The 20,734-nt window shown below is 53.7% G+C and overlaps 1 long non-coding RNA gene across 1 annotated transcript in view; it reads left to right on the top strand.

The window, feature by feature from the left end:
• The first annotated feature begins 6,599 nt into the window (after positions 1–6,599).
• Positions 6,600–20,734, top strand: part of LOC121477239 — a 48,033-nt gene continuing 33,898 nt past the window's right edge. Inside the window, exons 1-2 of the long non-coding RNA XR_005984157.1 lie at positions 6,600–6,718; positions 10,678–10,818. This is a non-coding gene — a long non-coding RNA (uncharacterized LOC121477239). The remainder of the gene's footprint in view (positions 6,719–10,677; positions 10,819–20,734) is intronic.

Here is a 20,734-nt window from a genome sequence, read left to right as displayed (position 1 = left end):
GGCGAAGGAGGGAGACGCCAAGGGATTTAGCCACTGGGGCAATGTCACTCAGCCAGTGGCTGGCAGCAGGGGGTTCTCCTTGGACGCCTGGAGGACAGCCACTCGCAGCCACCTACGCCGTCATGGGGTGTGCTCCGGGTGCATCTCCGCCTGGCCAGGGCCCCTTCCTCCCACGCCCCCCTGCTCCCAGGCCCAGCGACCGCTGATCTTTGGTCTATCCTTTTGCTTTTCCAGGGAGCCTTACGGTGGGGCACCAGGCAGCTGGGCTCGGAGCACGTGGCCGTGGGGCCTGCCGCCACTCTGCTAGAGCTCCACGTGGGTCCCACAGATGTTGCCCAGCAGCCTTGCAGCCTCCGCGTGGCACCTGTCGGACTCGGGCTCCCGTGGGCTGCCCTGCCAGGTGTGTGCAGCGCATGGTGGGAAGCTGGGAGTGTGGGGCCCTCTCCTGCCTTGGGGCCCCGTGTCTTCCCTGTGACTCCCGACGTGGGCACAGCTAGGGTTCCCTGGCTGCCACCCGGTTAGGGGCCAGGAGCCCTCCAGCCTCGGCCAGGAGCCTTCGGGTGCAGCCCTGCTGCAGGTACCGCACCCGGAGCTCCGCGAGCTGTCCCCCCCTGGCTGCTTTGTGCCGTGTCCCCGAGGGCAGCTTCGGACAGTCACAGCCCAGCACCTGGGGCCTCTAGGCTGTCCCCGCCCCACCCCCCTGGGCTCTGACGCAGGCCTCCGGCCTCAGCAAAGCCCTTGACCCAGGCCCTGACTCCCCACCCTCAGGGTGCTCGCCCTTGGCTGCCACCCGCAGCGAGGGACTGTCGGGCCCGGACCTGTGTGGCCCCGTACTTGGTCTCCCAAGCCTAGCGGAGTGAGCTGCGTGGTGGGTGCTCCTGAAATATTTACTGCGTGGATACCTGGGCGAGTGCTGAAGATGCCAGCTGGGTCTGGCTTTGGCTTTGGGTAAAAGCAAGTGCATCCTAGACGACTGAGGCAGTGATGCTCTTGTAGCTGGGAAGGAAGGGGGATGCTGGGCCAGGAGAAGGGAAGGCGAACGGGAAGGGTCGTTCCCAGGAGAGGCCCGGGTGTCTCTACCCAGGAGGACCCAGGGGGCATGACCTTGTTTTCCTTGGGGCTGGGGAGTTTCTGGAATGTAATGGCCAGAACTGTGGTGCGGCCTTCGCTTCTCAGCCCTTCTGCCCCCGGGGACAAGGTCCTGGTGCCTCGACAGGTCACCAGCAGACGGCTGCCGAGCCTGCATCCGCGGGGTCCACCCGCCGCCAGACTGGAGGCCGCAAGCAACTGGGTGCAGGGCATCCCTCAGGCCAAGGACCCGCCTCTGCGGGCGAGGCTCCCGCACGGAGGCCCAGAGACCCCGGCAGGTGTCACCTGGCGTCATGCACGGAGACAAGCACAGAAGAGGAAGCGATTCCAGAGAAGGACTTGCTTTCCCCCAAATAGGGGGAGCTTGTTTTTCCCTTATTAACGTCCCCATTTATTTTTTTGTTCTTTGAAAAGCAGCAGGAACCATGGAGCTGAAATGTCTGCCTGGTCAGTTACAAATTAGTGACGTGGCATTTAGACCCCTCTGTACCTCGGAGGAATGAGCAAAAATTGGGAGCAAATTATCTTAAATGCTCTAGGACGCCGTCTTACGTCGTCTCCGTCCCTCATTTTTGGAGTGACGTGTTGGCTGTCACATCCTCACAGTCCCGCGTCAGACCCTGTAGTTCTCCTACAAAGAGGCATCTTCTGGAATGAACTTTTCACTCAGGAAATAACAGGGCGTAAGTCACTGGTCAGCGCCAGATTGAGCAAAAGTGGAAATTCAGCCTGGTTTTTACATGTTTTACCTACTTGCGATATTTAAATATATACTCTTTTAGATTTTTGATTACATTTAGCAAAGCTACGTTGCAATCTGTCATTTTTATTTATTTACAGCGAAGTTGCGGAAAACTAATGGTTTTCTTTCTGTTTGCGATCGCGTGGGGAAAATGTGTTACTCCTCAAGATTGTTGGAGCTGGAAATATTAGCTTGAAGTCTTGCATATTGATGAGTTGCAATACTTTGGCGAAAATCTTTGAGTACTCAGCGACCTGAAATTCAAGGAAGTGCGGCTAAAAAGATTTCCTTGTTATCATAAAGATGTGGAGGTGAGGTTGATGGTATCCCAATTTGGAGCTTAATTTGAGAGAAAGCACATTCTCAAAAGTTCTCAGAAATATTTATTGAACGCTTACCGGGGGCAAGGCTGAAGTCCCGCAGAGAATAAGTCGATGAATCGGATCCATTTCCTGCCTTCAGTGTACAAGTTAAAGGGAGATGAGGCAAAAGTAACCCTAATCCAAAGGGAGGTGGGAAGTGACGGATACGCTACGGAGTTTGGAAAAGGCACGTCGTGCTGCTCACAAGAGATGAAAGAACAAGCCGGGAAGCATTGGTGGCTCTTGAGTTATTTCTGGAAAGATGATCTAGGAAGGGAAACCCCTGCAGGCTGAGCAGGAGGTGACATATACGTAGTTTGCAAACCTAAGGGTACAGGTGCCCCTTTGAATTCGTGTTTTTGTATTTTTGGGGTAAATACCCGGTAGCGTAATTGCTGGATCAAAGGGCAGCTCTATTTTTAGTGTCCTGAGGCCCCCCACGCATCTCCACGGTGGCTGCCCCCGCCTGCATCCTCACCCACAGGCGAGAGGGCTCCCCTCCCCCCCACACCCTCCCAGCACCCGTTGATTCTTGTGTCGTTGGTTTTAACATCCTGACCGGTGCGCGGCGGGATCTCATTACAGTTTCGACTTGCATTTCCCCGATGCTGGGTGACCACGACCATCGTTGCGCGTGTCTGCCGGCCGCCTGGACGTCTTCTTTGGAGAAATGTCTCTTTGTATCTTCTGCCCGTTTTTAAGTCAGATTACTTGGGTTTGGGGTGTTGCGTTGTAGGAGTCCTTAACATATTCTGGCTACTACCCCTCAGATAAAGAGGATGTGGTGTAGCTACACCAGGGAATAGTATTCAGCCGTGAAAAGAATGACATCTTGCCACTGGCAATGACACGGGTGGAAACCGAGTCCCCCGCTAAGTGAAGTCATCCGGTCAAAGGGAAATGCCATGTGGTTCCACTCTGCCGTGGAATCTAAGAGAGCGAAAGAACCAGCAAAGGAAAAGAGACAAACGGAGAGACCGATTCTTGGGTATCGAGAGCAAACAGGTGATTACCGGAGGCGGTGGGGGCGGCTGAACCGACGGATGGGGGAGAGCAAGGAGCGCGCTTTATCCTTTGAACGTTATGCTCTTCGCCTGGAAGCAGCATAACGTTGTCTGCTAACTACACTGGGATTTAAAATAAAAATGAGGGCAGCCCCGGTGGCTCAGGGGTTTAGCGCCGCCTTCAGCCCAGGACGTGAACCCGGGGTCCTGGGATCGAGTCTGGCGTCAGGCTCCCTGCATGGAGCCTGCTTCTCCCTCTGCCTGTGTCTCTGCCTCTCTCTCTCTCTCTCTCTCTCATGAATAAATAAATAAAATCTAAAAAATAAAATAAAAATGAAACCCCAAATAAATGTCATTTAGAAATGACTTGTACTTCATTTACATATGAAGTAAAAAAAAAAACAACGTTCTTAGGTTTGGCCCAGGGGCTTAGCGGAGGTTAAGTCCATTCTAGTCACAATGTCCCTGGGATATTTTGTCCTCTTCTGGCCTGGGGGTATTTATGCTTCCTGTCCCGTCCCTTCTGCCTACAATGCGGCCTCTGAATGCTGCATGGCCTGCTGCCTCCAAGCCCCTTTAGGCCTCAGAGAACCATTTTCACACCAGTGAAAATTTTCGATGCCCCCGCTGCCCGCTGCCCGTCTTCCCTGCTTTGTCGCCGACACACTCATCATCACATACTGCATGACATTAGTATCTATTGTGCTGTTGCCCCTCACCAGAACATATGCTCAGAAAGAGGTTTTTTAAAAACGTTTTGTATCCCTACATCCTAGGACGGTACACAGTGCAGAGGGTGCGTTCACCAGATAGTTGTACCGCGGTTGAGGGAAGAACAGATATGGAGAAACAAAGTGGTTCCAAACAGTTTATTTTTTTTTAAGATTTTATTTATTTATTAATGAGAGAGAGAGAGAGAGAGAGAGAGAGAGAGGCAGAAACACAGGCAGAGGGAGAAGCAGGCTCCATTCAGGGAGCCCGATGCGGGACTCGATTCCGGGTCTCCAGGATCACACCCTGGGCCAAAGGCAGGCACTAGACTGCTGAGCCCCCCGGGCTGCCCAACAGTTTACTTTATTTATTTATTTATTTATTTATTTATTTATTTATTTATTTATGATTTTCCAACAGTTTGCTTTAAAACGCAGCTGACCCATGGGGCGCCTGGGTGGCAGGTTGGTTAAACATCTGACCCTTGATCTCAGCTCAAGTCTTGGCTTTAGGGTCTTGAGTTCAATCCCCACACTGGGCTCCACCCTGGGCACAGAGTCTACTTTAGAAAAAAAAAAAATCCAGTTGACCCTTGGACAGCATGGAAGTTAAGGTCATCCTTCCCTCGTGCAGTCAAAAATCCTGATACAGCTTTTGACTCCCCCAGAACTTAGCTACTGAGCCTACCGGGGTCCAGAAGCGTTACTGGACCAGGTAGCACATGTCGTATGTCATACGTAGGTACGCTGTGTTCCTACAATAAGGTAAGCTGGAGACAAGAAAATGTCACTACAAGGATCCCTGGGTGGCGTAGTGGTTTGGCGCCTGCCTTTGGCCCAGGGCGCGATCCTGGAGACCCGGGATCGAATCCCACGTTGGGCTCCCGGTGCATGGGGCCTGCTTCTCCCTCTGCCTATGTCTCTGCCTCTCTCTCTCTCTCTCTCTGTGACTATCATAAATAAATAAAAATTAAAAAAAAAAAAGAACTATTGGGCTCCTTGGTGGTGAGGGCTGCTTGGTCCTCCTGTTTAAAAAAAAAAAAAAAAAAGAAAAAAAAAAGAAAATGTCACTACACAAATCACAAGGAAGAGAAGACACCGACGGCAGTGGGCAGTGTACGTCATCACTGAAAACAACCCTCGTGTGAGCAGGCCCGTGAGCTCAGGCCCGGTTGCTCGAGGGTCAGCTGTAATTCCTGGAGGTCCTAACACGGTTCTAGGCTGAATGTGGCGGTCACCTCTCGTGCGATGTCCATCAGCACGTCATGGCTCTCATGCTCTCTCGTGCGACCTTGGGCCCAGTCACCTGACCGCTTTGGGCCTCAGTTCCCTCATCTGTAAAATAGGACAGTAAAGTAGGCCGGCGAAGTCCCCGCCGGGGAGGAGCACCGTAAGCATTGCCCGAGTGGCTAGACTTACGCGCACCTGGCCTGTGGCAATTGCCCCACGAGTGTTCACCATCCTTACTCACTTGCCTTTCACAGGCTTGAATCTGGCGTCGCCATCTAATGGGTCTTCAAAGACTTTGAGGACGTTGCAGGCCTTGTGGGCTTCTCTAGAGACGTGTATGCTGCAGGTTTCGCCCCCTCCTCCCGAGCGGTCACTCTGCCTCCCTTGTCAGACCCGTCCCCGGGGCTTGTCTTCGCCGCCGCCCTTGTAGCGCCCGTTCTGGTGACCTTCCATAGGCGGCCTCCTCTCGTCTTGCCTTCCTCCTTCCGTCTGTCCTGCCGGCGACTCTGGGCACAGAGTACGTGCTCAGCTAGCCTGTCTGTTCGTCATCTCGTACGTGGCTCTGGTGCTCCCCCTGGCATTCCTATGCCAAGGCATCATTCACTCCTTGGGTTTCCCCTGCACCGCACGGACACGTATTACCTGAACGTCAGAGCTGCTCTCTCCAGCCATTGCCACACCTTTTTCTACCCCGGACTATGAAGTCCGTTCTAGGTCTAAGGTGCAAATAGCAACAGAAGGAGCCACAGAAGCCTTTTTTTTTTTTGAAGCCTTGCTCTAAATGCAGTTGGCATCTTATCCACTTGCAATGAGAAAATGCCACTCCCTCCTCATCCCATCAGTTGCCTCCCCTTCCTGCACCGGCTCAGTGTGCACCGAAGAACCCAGTGGAATGTTGACAGTTTCTTTTAGATGTTGGGACAAACTGTAATCATGAAGCTTAGTGCCTGGAGTCTCGGTGCGCCCGGTGGCTTGTAGGCACAAGTCCAGACTTTGTCTCTCTCCTTCCCCAGATCTTTGCCGTCCAGCGGAACACGTGCACAGAAGCTCAGCTTCTGGGGCAGGCCCCTCTGAGCTGGAAGGCTGGATGCATCTCTCTGGTTTTTCTGTCTCTGGAGCCACTGGGGAGCTCAGGGTTTGTCATGTATAGTGTCTGTCCCCAGGCTGGTACAGAGACGCTGCCTCCAGGGGAGAAGTTGTCTCTGTCTGGGTAGCAGAGACCCATTTTGGGCACTTAACAAAATGGAGAAAAATGTTGAACAGACCAACATTATTATTATTATTATTATTATTATTATTATTATTACTTTTTACATAAAAGACTTTCCCCTGTGCCGTCATGCATTCTGGGACTCAGCAACCGAGAGCAGAAAAGTGAAAAATGGACTGTCTTTTCCCTCCTAGACTCTCTGTTCACTCCATCGCTGACAGTGAGTTAAAAATACTTGGCTGGTGAGAAAGGTGAGAAATGGATGACTCAGTCCCTCCAAATAAAGAATCTGCCGCTGGAACGGAAGGCTGGTCAGAGCCAGCGCGCTGAGGAGTCGTTTTTAGGCCCTGTCCTGCGAGGCGACATTCAAGGTGAGCAACAGGGGCTGCCTACATCTAGACGTAAGAACCTTGATACGAGTGACAAAAACGTCAACCTGACAATTTTGCAGGAAAAGAAGAAGTCAGTGCCTCCTCCTAATTAGGGAGCCCAGGGAGGACACGCCCCACAGGGGCTCTTGCGACAAGCGTGGACTCTGTTTACCCGACACTTTCCTCCTTGGTCACCTTCTCTCATTTTAGATGCTTCGTTGCAGGACCTGCTTACGACCCTGGGCGGCTTGCTCGCCCACAGCTGCCTTATTTTTGGGTCCTAGTCAGTCAAGGTGCTAATTGTGTTTATGAATCCCTCCCAGCTATTCTTAACACATTGTTCCAAACAGCTCCTGTTGGCATTTAGAGACGAATTTTGACTTTTTTTTTTTTTTTTTTCCCTCCAGGGCTGGCAGTCCAGGCTCCAGCGGATTGTGGCTAGGAACTTCTATTTCCTTTTAATAGCCACCTCTTACTTTTTTCTTTTTCCTATATCCAACTTCATTCTTCTTCTTCTTCTTATTTTTTGCAATAGAAAGATACAGAACAAGATGAAAAAGAATACAGGGAGCATCCCAGAAGTCCGTTGCCCGGTCTCCCCCGTTATTAGAATCTGACATTAGCATGCTGTGTTTGAACCAGGGTGGTTCAAATTTTAACTAAATCCATGCTTTTGACTAAAGTTAGTTAATTTTAACTAAAATCCATGCTTCATTCAAATTCCCATCACTTTTCTTCACGTCCTGTTTACCTTCCAGAGGCCCAGTCCAGGGCAGCACATTACATTGGGTAGTCATGTGTCCTTAGGCTCTTCTTGGCTCGGACAGTTTCTTAGACTTTGCTGGTTTTTGAAGACCTTGACAGTTGTAGGGAGAACGGGTCAGGTATTTTGTAGAGTTTCCTTCAGTTGGGATATTCTAAACAGCCATTTATAAAGGTTTTTCCAGGTCCTTCCCCCCCTTTTTTTTCCCTCTTCCATAATCTCAAGACAGTCCCAGAAATAATTTATTATTTAGACCCTGCTGATAGAAACGCTTCCAGTTTTAGAAAACTGCTCAAGTTCAGTGGATCAGAGCCCTCCTCTCCCCTCCACTTTGCCAATCTAGTTAATTTTCATCACGTCCTCTATATGGCATCTTGAGCACTGGCTCTCGATAAATATGAAACGGTGACCAATACAAGGTTCTAGGTATTCTCAGTTGTGAAAGTGTTGACTAGAAACACAAAGGCATCAAGTCATAATAAAATTATTATTTTTTCTTTATAGGTGGTTAGTCCAGTTTGAACTTTCTGGATCTAGAAGATGGAATATTATGTCCAAAATACAATGGAAATCTATTTCGAGCAGGCTTTTTGAGGACAAACGGACATTTTGAGCTCTTAGATATGTTGTTCGTCATATATTTCTCTTTATTATATTTTTCAAGTTCATCTTGAGCCAAAAATGCTAGTGTGGCCCATGTAATTGAGGTTCTGAATTTTGACTTTGCCACACATTCAACCATTTGGCTCCTTTTGCCCGAGGAAGGAATGGCTTGTTATTATTGAACTAGAATGTTCCATCTATTATAATGGCCTTCACGTATTCTTCTCTATTGAGTTCCAGCCACATGTGCCATTCCAGTTATTAGAAATGGAGCTGAGAAAATCTATAATTACTCCCTAGACAAAATACCCTTTTAAATGCTGTTCCACTGGTTGACTCGAGTCCAGTGTTCCCTAGAAACAATTTCCACTTTGCTTAGTAGCAGTCACTGGATCCTTTCTACCAGAGAAGGATCAGATGATGAGTAAGCCCTTCTTCTAGATTACTCCTGCTTCATCCTGGCTGCCTTACGCGGAGTCTCTGCAGCGCGTGCGATGTGTGATGTTGGAAAAGCCAGGCCGTTCCTCTGTGACTCCATGGGGCCTTCCCTGTGGGTTGCTGCTCTGGCTTGGCCCCTCCAATGTTCAAGGATGCTGTGAGGCGCATTTACCTGCTCTGCGGTCTGGTAGGGGTCGTTTATTTATTTCTCCAAGGCTCATTCCACAAAGGATTCGAAAGTGACGGGCTTTCGGCTGACACTTTCTTTGGAGCCCCTGTATGTAAATGCTAGGGTGCCGGCATCTGATCACCCATTTGTGAGTCCAGGTGTGGGCTGGAATGTAAGACCATACAGAGGGTTGGGTGGTGTCAGGTCGCACCGGGAAAGGAAATGGTGCTTGCAGAGGGGCCACAGCTGTGGTGGTAAGGCCTTGGGGCCCCTGGGAGGCTGGCAAAGCCTAGCACGTAAGGGAACAACCCTTGTGTGAGAGGTACATGGCCGCTCTCTTAGGCATAGAACCACTGGAGAAAGTCTTGGGCTCGGGGACTGGCGTCCTGCGCTCTGGTTCTGGCTTTGCCTCCAATAGGTTGTGTGACTCACCCCAAATCCCCGAAACTCTCAAGACCCCTGTTGCCTCATCTGTGACTACGTGGGTTGGACTAAGACCCTCTTCACGCTAAGGTTCTAGGATCCTCTAGCGGATTTTGAAAAATGTTCACAAAGGTGCTTTATTTTCCAAGTTAACATAGAATTGAATTTTGTGGATATGAAAAATTAAGATGGGTTTGGACCATTTCTTTCTCTCTCTCTTTCTTTTTTTTAACCAAAAACACAGCAAGATGAAAGACTAACATGGATTTAAATGCATTGCTTCTGCATAGATTTACTGAGCGCACGGTGCTGAGAATATAGCAGTGAATGAGACCCAGCCCTTGACCTCAAATGTGCTTGAATTTAGATATGAAACGTGCCAGCCCCTCCCCCTCCTCTCTATTCTCCTACCCTGTCTTGAGGGAAGCTCAGAGCTGGCGTCATACCTCTGGTTTGCCTTTTTTATTTTTTATTTTCCAAAAGCTCCAACATCCCAGGCTTGTAGAAGGGTGAGTGAGACAAAGACCCTTTAAGGGGCCAAAGTGAATTCAAGAGACTCCCTAAAAGGAACACTGCTAAGTTTCAGCATTGTCAGGCTTTTGGACTCTAAGGCATGATCCAACCTATTTGTTACTCATCTTGCAAGCTGTTAGCACACATGATGCCTTTTTGCAGATGTAAGGAGACGTGTCCCCTCTAGACAAATAGCACAAACGAGGCCTCTCTTCTTGTAGGCGGATTCAAGCCCTCACGAAAGCACCCCATGTCCTGCCCCTCGGTAGGTGCCCTGCAGAACCACACACCACACCCTATCAACAACCTGGCCAACGAACTCATGAGTCTTCCTTAGAACAGTGCCTCCCTCCAAACGTCCATCAGCAAAGAAGAGGTCTCTGGGAATTGCTGTTCTAAGGGGACTAGGTTTTTAAGACAGGATCTATTTCTTCATGTTTAAAATACGGCACCATATGTGTGAGCCGCCTAAGAGTTTGGGTGACGAGGCATCCTATTTTTGTCAGATTGCTCTGGGTTTTACTACTATTTCCACCCTCCTCCTCGCCCGTCCAGGGCCCTGAGAAGTCCTTCTGAGTGGCAAGCTGTCCCCTAAAAAAAATAAAAAAATTAAAAAGAAAAAAAACAAAAAGCAAACCGCCCATGCAGGATCACAGCCCTTGGAACGAGCCCGCATGGTGGGACGTTGAGGAGGGCAGCTGTGGGTGGCTCCTCCAGAGCCAAGCGAGCCTGATTCTCTGCTGCATACATTCTGACTTAATTGCCCTAATGAGTCTGGGCCGATGGGATCAAATGATCAATCCAGTTGGAGTTATGAGATGTTGAAAAATGGGATTAGAGAAGAAGAAAGGCATTTGGCAAATCGACTACCAGGTCGGGGAGCCTAGGAAGTCGCGGGTGATGGGTTGGATACGTGTCTTATTCCCCCCCATCCCTTGAAGGCTAAGTCCTAACAAAACCTTCCTAGATGTGCTTGCTTGCTCGTGTTTCACTGGAACTCATCTCGCCGTCCCCTTCTGTTTTGATTCAAAAGGCTTTTCTCTCTCTCAGACACAATAAGCCGGAAACTCGGCCATGTCGGAAACGTTCAAGAACCGACGAACACCTGCCACCCAGAGAAGTGAAGCGCCCTGTGGAATTCCTCTTACCTTTAGACATGAGCCTTCACAGTGCATGGAACGGTAGTTCCACGTAAGTATTAGCCCCTCTCTGTTCCCATCCATGTAGGGAAGCAGGGGATTGGCCAAGGAGGGAATTTGGGTGTGCGGATTTTTTTTTTTTTTAATCTCTTTTTGAGTGATTCTTAATGGGGAGACGTCCTTGGGTCATCTCAGGCCAATAACTGAAACTGCTTGAGACGGACATTCTTCTAGCTCCGGGAAGGTTAGAAACTGGGTGAACTCCTCAAGCTTGGTTGGTTTTCCACTTGACTTGCTGTGTCCAGGTAAATACGGGTACCCTGAGGCACGTAGAGTTCTGTTGTTCATTTACAGAGACCTAGGGGCTTGGGTTTTTTTTTTTTTATTTTTATTTTTAGGGTGGTTTTTGTTCTTGAAGTTTGGTCAAACTTCTAAAACGGGTGTGAATTTGTGCCTCAGTGCGGGGAGCGGGAAGTGTTGTATTTCTTCATGTTCAGGTACATCTGGCTCTGTTCCCTCCTTTCCCCTGCAAGGTTGTTGGAAATTCAATCTTACCCATTTTTGCCCTGCAACTTCCTTTGGTCATTCAAGGAAACTGAGGGTCTTAGACCTTCCAGAAAACCTGAGGAAAGGCCTCTGGTCTTGTTGCTAAAGTGGCTCATTGAAAAGCGTGTGGATTTGGTGCCACGGTCTACGTGTCCAGTGGGGCCATCGGATCTTTGATCCCTCCTGGGCCAGAGGACCCAGGGTTTAGACCTAGACATCTAGACCAACACCAACTAGGATAGAGTCATGTCTTTTAGAGATTTTTGAGCTTTTTCCCTCTTAAACAACCCAGCCACTTACTTTGGGAGCCTAAACTTCTGAAAACTCCCTTCCTTGGGTGATATCCAGGTTACGAATCCTTGTTCTTCCCTGGAGACGGGAGGTAAGGAAAGTATCTCTCAGTCTTTCCTAGTAGACCTAGAGGCATATACTTAAATTCTTATTTCGTGTTCTCGACTACATTTGAATTCCTCTTAATTCGATGTCTCACTTTTGAGCTGTTGCATAAGCTACCAGCTTAAATACGTTAAGGGTCACGTTGCCAGGAAATAGTCTCTGATGTCTGTGGCAACGTTTTGTCGCTTGCCTGTGCTGCCTTTTCTTCAGAGGGGAAAGTATGCGGTTCTCTTGCTCACTGCCATCCTCTTTGAGTCCAAGTGCAAAGCTTTTCTGAAGGGCAGGCTTGATGGTTCACGTGGCATGTAAATAGCTCACGTGACCTCATTTCCAAGAAGCCTTCTTGAACCCTGAGGCTGAATAAAGTACGTGCATTCTCCTGTTTGCTACTCTACCCCGAGCGATACCCGGAGCGGACTCTTAAGATACATTTACTAGTCGTAGTCCCAATTCTAGGGACAGCTCTGACTTCTCCTCTCATTCACCCCAAGCAGCAGCAGAAGAAGGGTCAAGGCCAAGGACTGTACTGGACCAAGGTTCTTTTCTATGAGTGTGATGGCATAAATGCCAATTCGATGGGAGAAGAGAGAAGACTGTCTTCACTGCGTATGGCCCCTGGTCTGTGCTTGGTGTCTCTTCTCTAGGGCCGTGCGCTGAGTCATTCGTCATCTATTCATTCAAGAAACCCTCCCTGCTGAGGGCTCACTAGATGACGCATCCTGTAGGCCCTGGGAGTAGCACAAAGATCCTTCAGACAATGCTCTGTTCTCCTAAACGTCCACTTCTGCGGACTGTCTCTCCGGAAACTTCCACGGCACAGTGAGAGTGCCTGGGGCCGGCCTGCAGCGTGGGCGGGGTTCCCTTGGCCTGAGAAGGCTAACTGGGAAGGGGGTTGTTTCTCAAGGGAAGTAGGTGTCATTCACATATGTGCTTCCTTAGTGTAGCCAAAGAGCTGATGCTCAGGGACTGTCTGTCCCAGCTCACGTCTCCCCGAATGCAGAGCACCTGCCATGAGCCGTCGGGGGGCATCGGGACTGGACTCAGTAGGATCTCCCAGTCGTGAAGACCACACGCGTGTTTAGCTGCATCTCTGCGACTGTCGCTGCCCCGAGGGTCTGAACGTCCCTGGATCTGCCGGAGGAGGCCAGTAGGTAGCTCCTGATCCAGCCTTCCACCGTCACTCTCTTTCTAAGTTATCTGAGAGCTGGAACTACCGATCGTTACATTATTTCAACAGCTCACTCCCTCTTTGGTCTCCCCACCTGGACGTGGGTGGACAGTTCCTTGTGTTCAGTCTGGGGCCCCGGGGAAACCTCGCAAAGGTCCTCCTGCCTCTCATCGTGGGATACATGAAGGCAGAGGTCCACTGGGGGGAAAAAAACAGAATGGTCCTGAAAATAATTCCCTTCTGCATTTCAAATGCTTGTCTTATTTTTAACCAGATAGCAATTTTGAACTTAGAACGATGTACGGATGGAGTGTAAATGAATTAATGTTGAAGCATTTCCTTTATTCAAGGTGCTGGGTAGGACCCGTGGGTTACAAAGCACTGAATTAACATGCACTTGATGCTTAAGGTACGTGGCAGGGCAGGTAATAAATGGGATCAAATAGCATCACGACTATCCATATGTTTGTTTATTTATTTATTTATTTTTAAAAGATTTTATTTATTTATTCATGAGAGAGAGAGAGGCAGAGACACAGGCAGGGGGAGAAGCAGGCTCCATGCCGGGAGCCCGACATGGGACTCGATCCCGGGTCTCCAGGATCACGCCCTGGGCTGGAGGCAGGCGCCAAACCACTGAGCCACCCAGGCATCCCCCATATATTTATTTTTGAGTTATTTTTTTAATAGCATCACAGTAGTGGCGACTTAATTTGCTTATGGGCATGAGTGATGGTCAGATTCAGGGATTTTGAGTTGTTTCCAAAGAGGCACAGATTCCCGGAGGAATCTACTTCTGCTTCCCCGTAGCTTTCACGCGCCTCTACTCTGTTACCTCGTCTACGTTTTCACCCTGGTGTGCGTTGCCTACTTCCGATGTGCTCTGCACAATGCACTCCATTATTTTCAAATTTGCCTCAATGATAGAAATTCTCCGATTTGCGTCATTTTTCATTTAATAAGATACCGTATGTTAGATCACTGCCTTGAGTTCCATCCTCTGGAAACTGTCCCTGCCTGAAGCTATAAAAGGTCAGAAAGATCTGGGCACGTGACATTTTATTAACACGTAAGTACCGGAGGGGGGGGGTGTTTCATTGTCTACTTGTGAGATTCTAGGGTTCTAGGCGTTTTGATAGGGCGGCAGCTGCCGTGGAGAGGGGACGCAGGGTGTTTTGAAACGGGGCCGCCGAATGCCAGGCCGGCAGCCAGGGCCCAGGTTGGCTGCGTCCGTCACCGCCCCGGGCTGGTTCGGATGCGGCGGGTGGCTTCTCTGCGCGGTCCCAGACTTTGGTAAGAAGCTAGGGAAGGCGGGCTCACAGCTGCCCCAGCAGCTCGGAAGCCGCGGGCCCGTCCGGGGCTCGTGGGGAAGAGCGAGGGCTCGTGGGGAAGAGCGAGGGGAGCCCGAGGAGGCCGGCGAGGCACCACTGGCCCGTTTCCCCGCGCAGCCCTGCCGGCTCCCTGCACAGGGCCACGCGGACGTCGCCTCGCCTCCGCTCTGCCCCCAGCCGCCCTGGCGTCCTCGCCTGTGAACCGTGCGCTCGCGGTCACGGGCTGGTGGCCTCACAGGCCCGGCGCGATCGCGGGTGGAATTTTCGCAGACGTGGGCCACGCTTCTATTTCATCACAGGACGTGAAGCCGGAGCGGCTTGGAGTCACACTAGCGCATCATCCGCATCTGCTCTGCAGCTCCCTGGGCGGTGCGGGGTCGTGGCACCCTGCCTGCACCCTGCCTGCTGCACGGGCCTGCCTGGTGCCAGGACGCTGGGGAGCAGGGGACAACGTCGCCTCCTCATGGGGAGATACCGAGACTCTGGGATTTACAGCCAGAGAGCGTCGTGGGCAGAATCGTCCCGACTATCACCGGGCTCCGGGCCCGACGTTCAGTGCTCGGTGCCACCAGCGCGGCGCCCGGTGTCCACGGCCTTCTCCCCAGGGAGATGGTTCATTCACCTCTGGGCTCCAGAAATCACCTCTCGGCCTCAGTTCTGTGTCACACGTGTGTGTGCACCCACATTAACCAGAGGATCCCTCGTGGCCAAGGACTCGGCCATCCTTCCAGCCTGAGGCAGACCCGACTTGATGATGTTTCTGATCGTGGGCCGCCGCGTACAGTTGCACAGGTCGCTAGCGGCGCGGCAGTTCCTGGGCTGGAAGGTCCTCCCAGCCAGCTGCACCCGCCGCTCAGGACTGTGTCTGCTGTGTCTGTCGCCGACTGGCTCCTGTGGGGCCCCAGTGGCTTTGCTGATGCAGATTCCTCGCAACAAATGAGCAACCCAGGAAGGGAACTTGGGGCCTCGATTTCTCTTCTGTGTCGGCATCTTGGGGTGTCTGGCTCTCCGTCTCTCCCCCTTCCTTCTTGTGCGTCCTGGGACCGTCCCTTGAAGTCCGTCCGTCCCACTGGTCTCACTCTGGGACTAGACCCAGAGGGTGGCCGGTGGGGACCCTCCTCCCCTCTGCCTCGCACTGGGCCCGGGGAGCCAGCCCTGCAGGCCGTGCCCATCGCCTTTCTAGGTGCGGCTCGTCGCAAGCTGCTTGGATGATGCTCATGTTATCATTTCTTGCATCCCTTCCTCCCTCGTGGGTGGCCGGGAAGGTGTCTGTGTTTTAAACCCTCAGAGTTTCACACGTTGGAAAATAGTCTAAAGAAGAAAATCGACTGAAGGGCTACCTGTCGGCTCTTGAAATGTTCAGCTGCAAAGAGGAGTCTTCAAACGTACAAGGAGGAAGGGGTCATCGTAAAGTCATTTTTTGACTGTTGAGCCTCGGTGTGATTCCCGTCCCCGCCGTCTGCCCCGCGGGCTGGCCCGGGCCTCATTGTCCCCATCCGTGGGGGAGCCCCTCTCCGGGATGCCCGCCCCAGGCTGTCGCGTGCCTGGAGAGAGATACTGGGGGCACGGGGCATTCAAACGTGGGAAGGCTCTTAGTATGTTTAAGGTTTAATTATCCTTACGGAGAAAGATGAGAAGCAACCTGAGAGTTTCCTTAATGTTTTTTTTTCCCTTTTAAAATGACACATACTCTGTGTAGAAAACGCCATGAGACTAAGAGACAAATGAAAAGAAAACCCCACAAAAATCAACTAACTCTTGGCCCCCCGGGGGGGGCTGTGGTTAATGTTTTGATGTATAATTTTTTTTAGTCTTTTACAAACGTAGGTTCATTGATCATAGCTGAGCTCCTACTGTATACACATGTCCGAACCTACCCCATTATTCAACTTTATATCAGTTTAAAGGTTTACAGGAGGCGCACGGACAGCCGACTTTGGGGCTATCGGCAAATACCAGCGTTAGAGAGAGGGCCGGGTCTCGCCCAGGGCACGTCGCACCTGATTTCCGCTGGACTCGGGCACAAGGGCAACACCTCTCTCTACAGTCACTGGTATGTGAGCTCAGACCATGGTGGTTTTTTTTCCACTGATTGTTTTTAAGTTTTTTTTTTTTTTTTAACCTAAACCTAGATGTTCAGGGTTTTAAATCGTATGCTCTGCTGGGGGTTGAGACGTGCGGCCCCGAAGAAGGCATTCGAGCGAGAAGGCCGCACGTGGGCTGATGACGCGGAAACAGGGGAAGCCCCGGCCCCTTGGCCCCAGCGCTGTCGCCCCCTGGTTAGGTAGTCCGGCCCGATGCGATGCGGATCCTGAGCCTCGCCAGCTTTGAATATTAGGCTCTCAGGTGTCCGGGCGGTGTAGGAGTCACAGGAAACAACGATCACGTGGGAATCTGACTCCTTTGCAGATTGGAACTTTCAGGAACAAAGAGACGCGCTCGCTGTGTTGGCCGGAGGCTCGCCCGAAGCTCCAGGTGCCGGAGGCTTTGAGGGATGCTCAGGGTCGCAGGGCCGCTGGCAGGTGCGCACGGGCTCCTCTGGGCCATTTAATTCCCTATCAGTGGCTCCATCTTGCTTGGAGGCTCACACCAGGGCGCTCGTGGTCATATAAATCATCGTAGGTAAAAATCAATCAATCAATCAATCAATCAATCAATCATCGTAGGTGACGGGATCCTTCCCTCCTTAATCACCGTCGAATGCAAAGTGGTGAAAATGGTGAAAACATTCCTTGTGGGCACATCCCCCCCCCTCCCCTTTGCAGCCTGTTCTATCCTGAAATAAAACAAACGGGATGGAGGCAGGTGCAATTACAAGTGTGATAAGGCTTTATCTTATCACACCTGCCGGGTTTCAGCCCCCAACCCCCCTCCTCCCCGCTGCCCCCCCCAGCCTGCCCTCCCCGCTGCTGCCTCTCTGGGTGTCGGGATTTAACGGGCAAAGCAACCTCTCAAGGACGCTTAGAGGGTGAGACGACGCCGGGGTGAACCGGAATCTCCTTATTAAGAGCAAGTTGCATAACAGATGCCAGGGGGTGGGGAGAGCTAAGTGTGTCTGTTAGACATGAAGGGCGCTCGTGCGGTCCGGGGCATTGTTGCGGCGCCTGGAGACGGCCGGGCCAATCACACGCGCAGGTTTCCATGGGAGCGCGGCCGCGGCTTCGTCTCATTCTCGATGAAATCCACAGGGCGAGACACATCTGCAGGAAGAACCCATGGAGAATCGAAGCAAGATATTTCTGGGTGTTTGCTCTATGCCTTTTGGGGTGTGTGTGTGTGTGTTTTCCATTTAAAAAATAGTCTACAAATATCTGGGTGCCTAGGAAAGCTTCCCCCAGGGCGGGGGCTCCTGCCCTGCGGGTTGTTTCTGTGGCCCTCCCGGTGCGCCCGAGGGGCTCGGCCCTGCCGGCTGTGGGGTCCGGGTGCCACCCTGTAGACCAAGCCTCGCAACGGGAAGCAGGATGTGGTGCACGTCTGTTGAGTACAGGCTGCTGCGAAGGGCGTTGGTTCTTGATCGTCCTGCATGAGGAGCCTCGCCAACTCCCCAGGCTCGGCACTAGGACCATTTAGAGGCGAAAGCGGAGCCCAGAGAGGTCACTAACCCCCTCAGGGTGCACAGCCAGCGGCAGCAGCACCTGGTCCCCGGGGCGGACCGGCAGCAGGTGCGGCAGGTCCAGATCGCAGCCTTTGTTTTCAAAGGAGCGCGTGGGCATCGCCGTCCGTCCGGGGAGCGAGCGAGCGAGCTGTGTGCCCACGCGGGGCTCGCTCTCCACTTGTCGGGGCGCATGTGTGCATCACACGCGCTGGCATACGTCGTGCTCGTCGCCCCACGTAGCCCGTCGTCTCCTGCGGTGACTCGGGGGGCCTGGTATCCCCAGCCGCGCCCGGCGCCCTGGGGGCTGATCCAGGTGCTCCGGGAGGCCGGGCTCCGCTTGGCACACCTGCCACTTGGTGTCAAGGCAGCGGACTTGGAATCTGCTGGAGTCGGGGTGAGCCAAGATGAGCCAAGGGTTCTGTGCACAGCAGCCCGGTGGCTCCGGCGGGGGCTGCGCGGGGGGCCAAGCCCCGCTGACTCGCGGCCCTGCGGCAGCTCGGAAGCCTTTGCTCTTCCATTTCAAAGAAGTTAATTGGGGAGCGAGCTTATCCGATCATTCTTCATTGCAACAGGCCCTCCAGGCTTACAGACGCCCTCCCTGAGGACACGGCGTGGCTGGCCTTACGGGCAGCCCGTGGCGGCGTCTGCCTCCGGTGTCCTCATTCTGGAACCGGCTTGGTGGAGCCACGGACATGTCGGGCGGGTTAACGTCGAGGAGCGAGATGCTTTCAGTGCTTCGTGTTGTAAACATGCGTGTAACGGATCAAAGCTTTCTGGAGACTCGCTCCCACGCAGGATCACCTGGGAGGCATCGGCATCTCCGAGTCTTAATAAGCCGCTGACCTTTCCCTTCGGCTTGGTCCCGCCATTGTCACCTGGGAGCCGTGGGGTTGCGTGGCCATCCTCAGGCGCCATGGCCCACGGAGGCCGGGCCTGCTGTCCCTGCGACGTCCCCTCCGTCCTCTGCCCCATGCACGGGGCCTGCCTCTCAAGTACATTCGGTGGCACCTCTACTCTGTCTCCCTTCACCGAGGCACACCTGCGGGGCTCACGGGCACACCTGCGGGCTCCAAGGCACACCTGTGGGGCTCATGGGCACACCTGTGGGGCTCACGGGCACACCTGGGGGCTCCAAGGCACACCTGCGGGGCTCACAGGGCACACCTGAGGGGTCCTGTGGGGCTCATGGGCACACCTGCAGGGCTCACGGGACGCCCGCTGAGGAAGCAGGTCCCGCTGGGCGAACGCTGACGGCTCCAGGTCCCCCCTGACGCTGCAGCATCCCTGGCCTGCAGGCTCCGGTGGCCTCGCCGACCTTCCCGTGCCAGGTGCACCCGCTTGCTCCAGGTGCCTTTGTCCTCCACCTTTGCAGTCTTCTGTCCTGGTCGTCGTCGTCGTTGTCGTCCGATTCAGGACGGAGCGTGGTGGGGTTTCCGCGGAGCTGCCTGCGGACCGTGCGGGGCCGTCAGAATCGGTGACGAAGGCCACAAGCTACGTTGTAATTTGGGGGAGAAGCCATGGAAGCCGCGTCCTTTGGGCGCATGTCTAGGAATAGTGACTTTGTGGACGGGTGACTCTGCGCCCCTAGGAAAGGCCATAAGGACACACACACGTGTTTCTATGGAGTCACTTCTTGATTGTGCCTGGAAGAGTCAAGGAGCAGCAGGTGCCACGGCAGAGGGCAAGTGTGAGATCCCGGGCGCTGGGCCTCGGCTGCCGACGTCCTGCCTGTTGGCCCCACAGCCTGGCGACGCGCGGGGTCTAGGCCACGGACCTGCAGGCCGCTCCTGGGTGGGCTGATGCCTGCCTGCAGCCGCGAGGCCCGGTGCCCACACGCCCCGGACCCGCTTCCAGCCTCGGCCAAGGCCGGCTTCCCTCCTTAGGCTACGTGACCTCCCCGCCAAGGGGTTTATAAGGGACACACGCACCAGTGTCGTGTATTTTCCACGATGAGGTCACGGGCAGCGTTTGAGAGAACCAGAAACGCAGGAGCGGGGGTCTAGAGGGAAATGGCTCCGGCGCCCTCCTGGAAAGGCTCCCCCCTCCCCTGTGGCCCGATGTCCCCCCCCGGGCCGGGCCTGGGGCTTCCAGGGGAGGACGCCCGGGCCCCCGGGGCCACGCCGCCAGGTGTCCAGCTGCGACACAGGGCGCGGCCGCTGCCCCGCTGTGGCCCCGAGGGCAAGTCAGCCAGGCTGCCCGTGACCCCTGCGCGGTGGCCTTGCGGCACTAGGCTGGTCCGCGACTGGGGAACCTCCGGGTGAAGGTTTTGTCTCCGGAAGGCCCCGGGGAACAAGACTATGTCCTTCCTCCATTACTGGCGTCTCTGAACACACGAGCAGACCGAGTCGGCGCCTCCCCCTCCCGGGGCGTCGTGAGCTGAGCCTGGGGATGGGGACGGGGACAGGGACAGGAGTGTACCCGGGAGGTGGCACTGGGGAGGCCCGGGGGTCTTGCTCCCGACGGTCGGCGTGTCAGCGACATGCAGGCCCTGAAGGGCGGAGCCAGACCTTGCACCAGATGGGCCTCCTGCCACCAGGTTGCGGGGTCAGCCCAGAGCCGCCCTTCCCCGGCTTCCCCCGGACTCCGCGCCGCCTAACGAGCCGGAGCTTCCTGGCCTCTGCGTGGCGGCTCTTCGCTCCCGACTCTGGGACCACGCGGGTTTCCAAGTAAAAGCATCTAAAGGCGCCGGGCACCCAAGGCCGCTGTTCGGCGCGCGCCGAGCTGGAGCCCGGGTCCCAGGTTGTTTTCCCCCTTGCTACCGAGGCCGGACGTTCCTTTTGCGTCTGAGGGAGAGTAACGAGACCTTAGCTCCTGCTTATCGCTGGCGGCGCGCTCGCCCCGAAACACCGCTGCTCCTCGCAGGGCCCCGCGCCCCAGAACTCGCCTGCACGGGCCGGGCCGGGGGAGCCCTCCACGGCGGGGCGCGGCCCTG

The sequence above is a fragment of the Vulpes lagopus genome, chromosome 17, assembly GCF_018345385.1.
Source record: "Vulpes lagopus strain Blue_001 chromosome 17, ASM1834538v1, whole genome shotgun sequence".
In the NCBI taxonomy this organism is placed as follows: domain Eukaryota; kingdom Metazoa; phylum Chordata; class Mammalia; order Carnivora; family Canidae; genus Vulpes; species Vulpes lagopus.
This window is presented reverse-complemented; position numbering and strand designations above follow the sequence as displayed.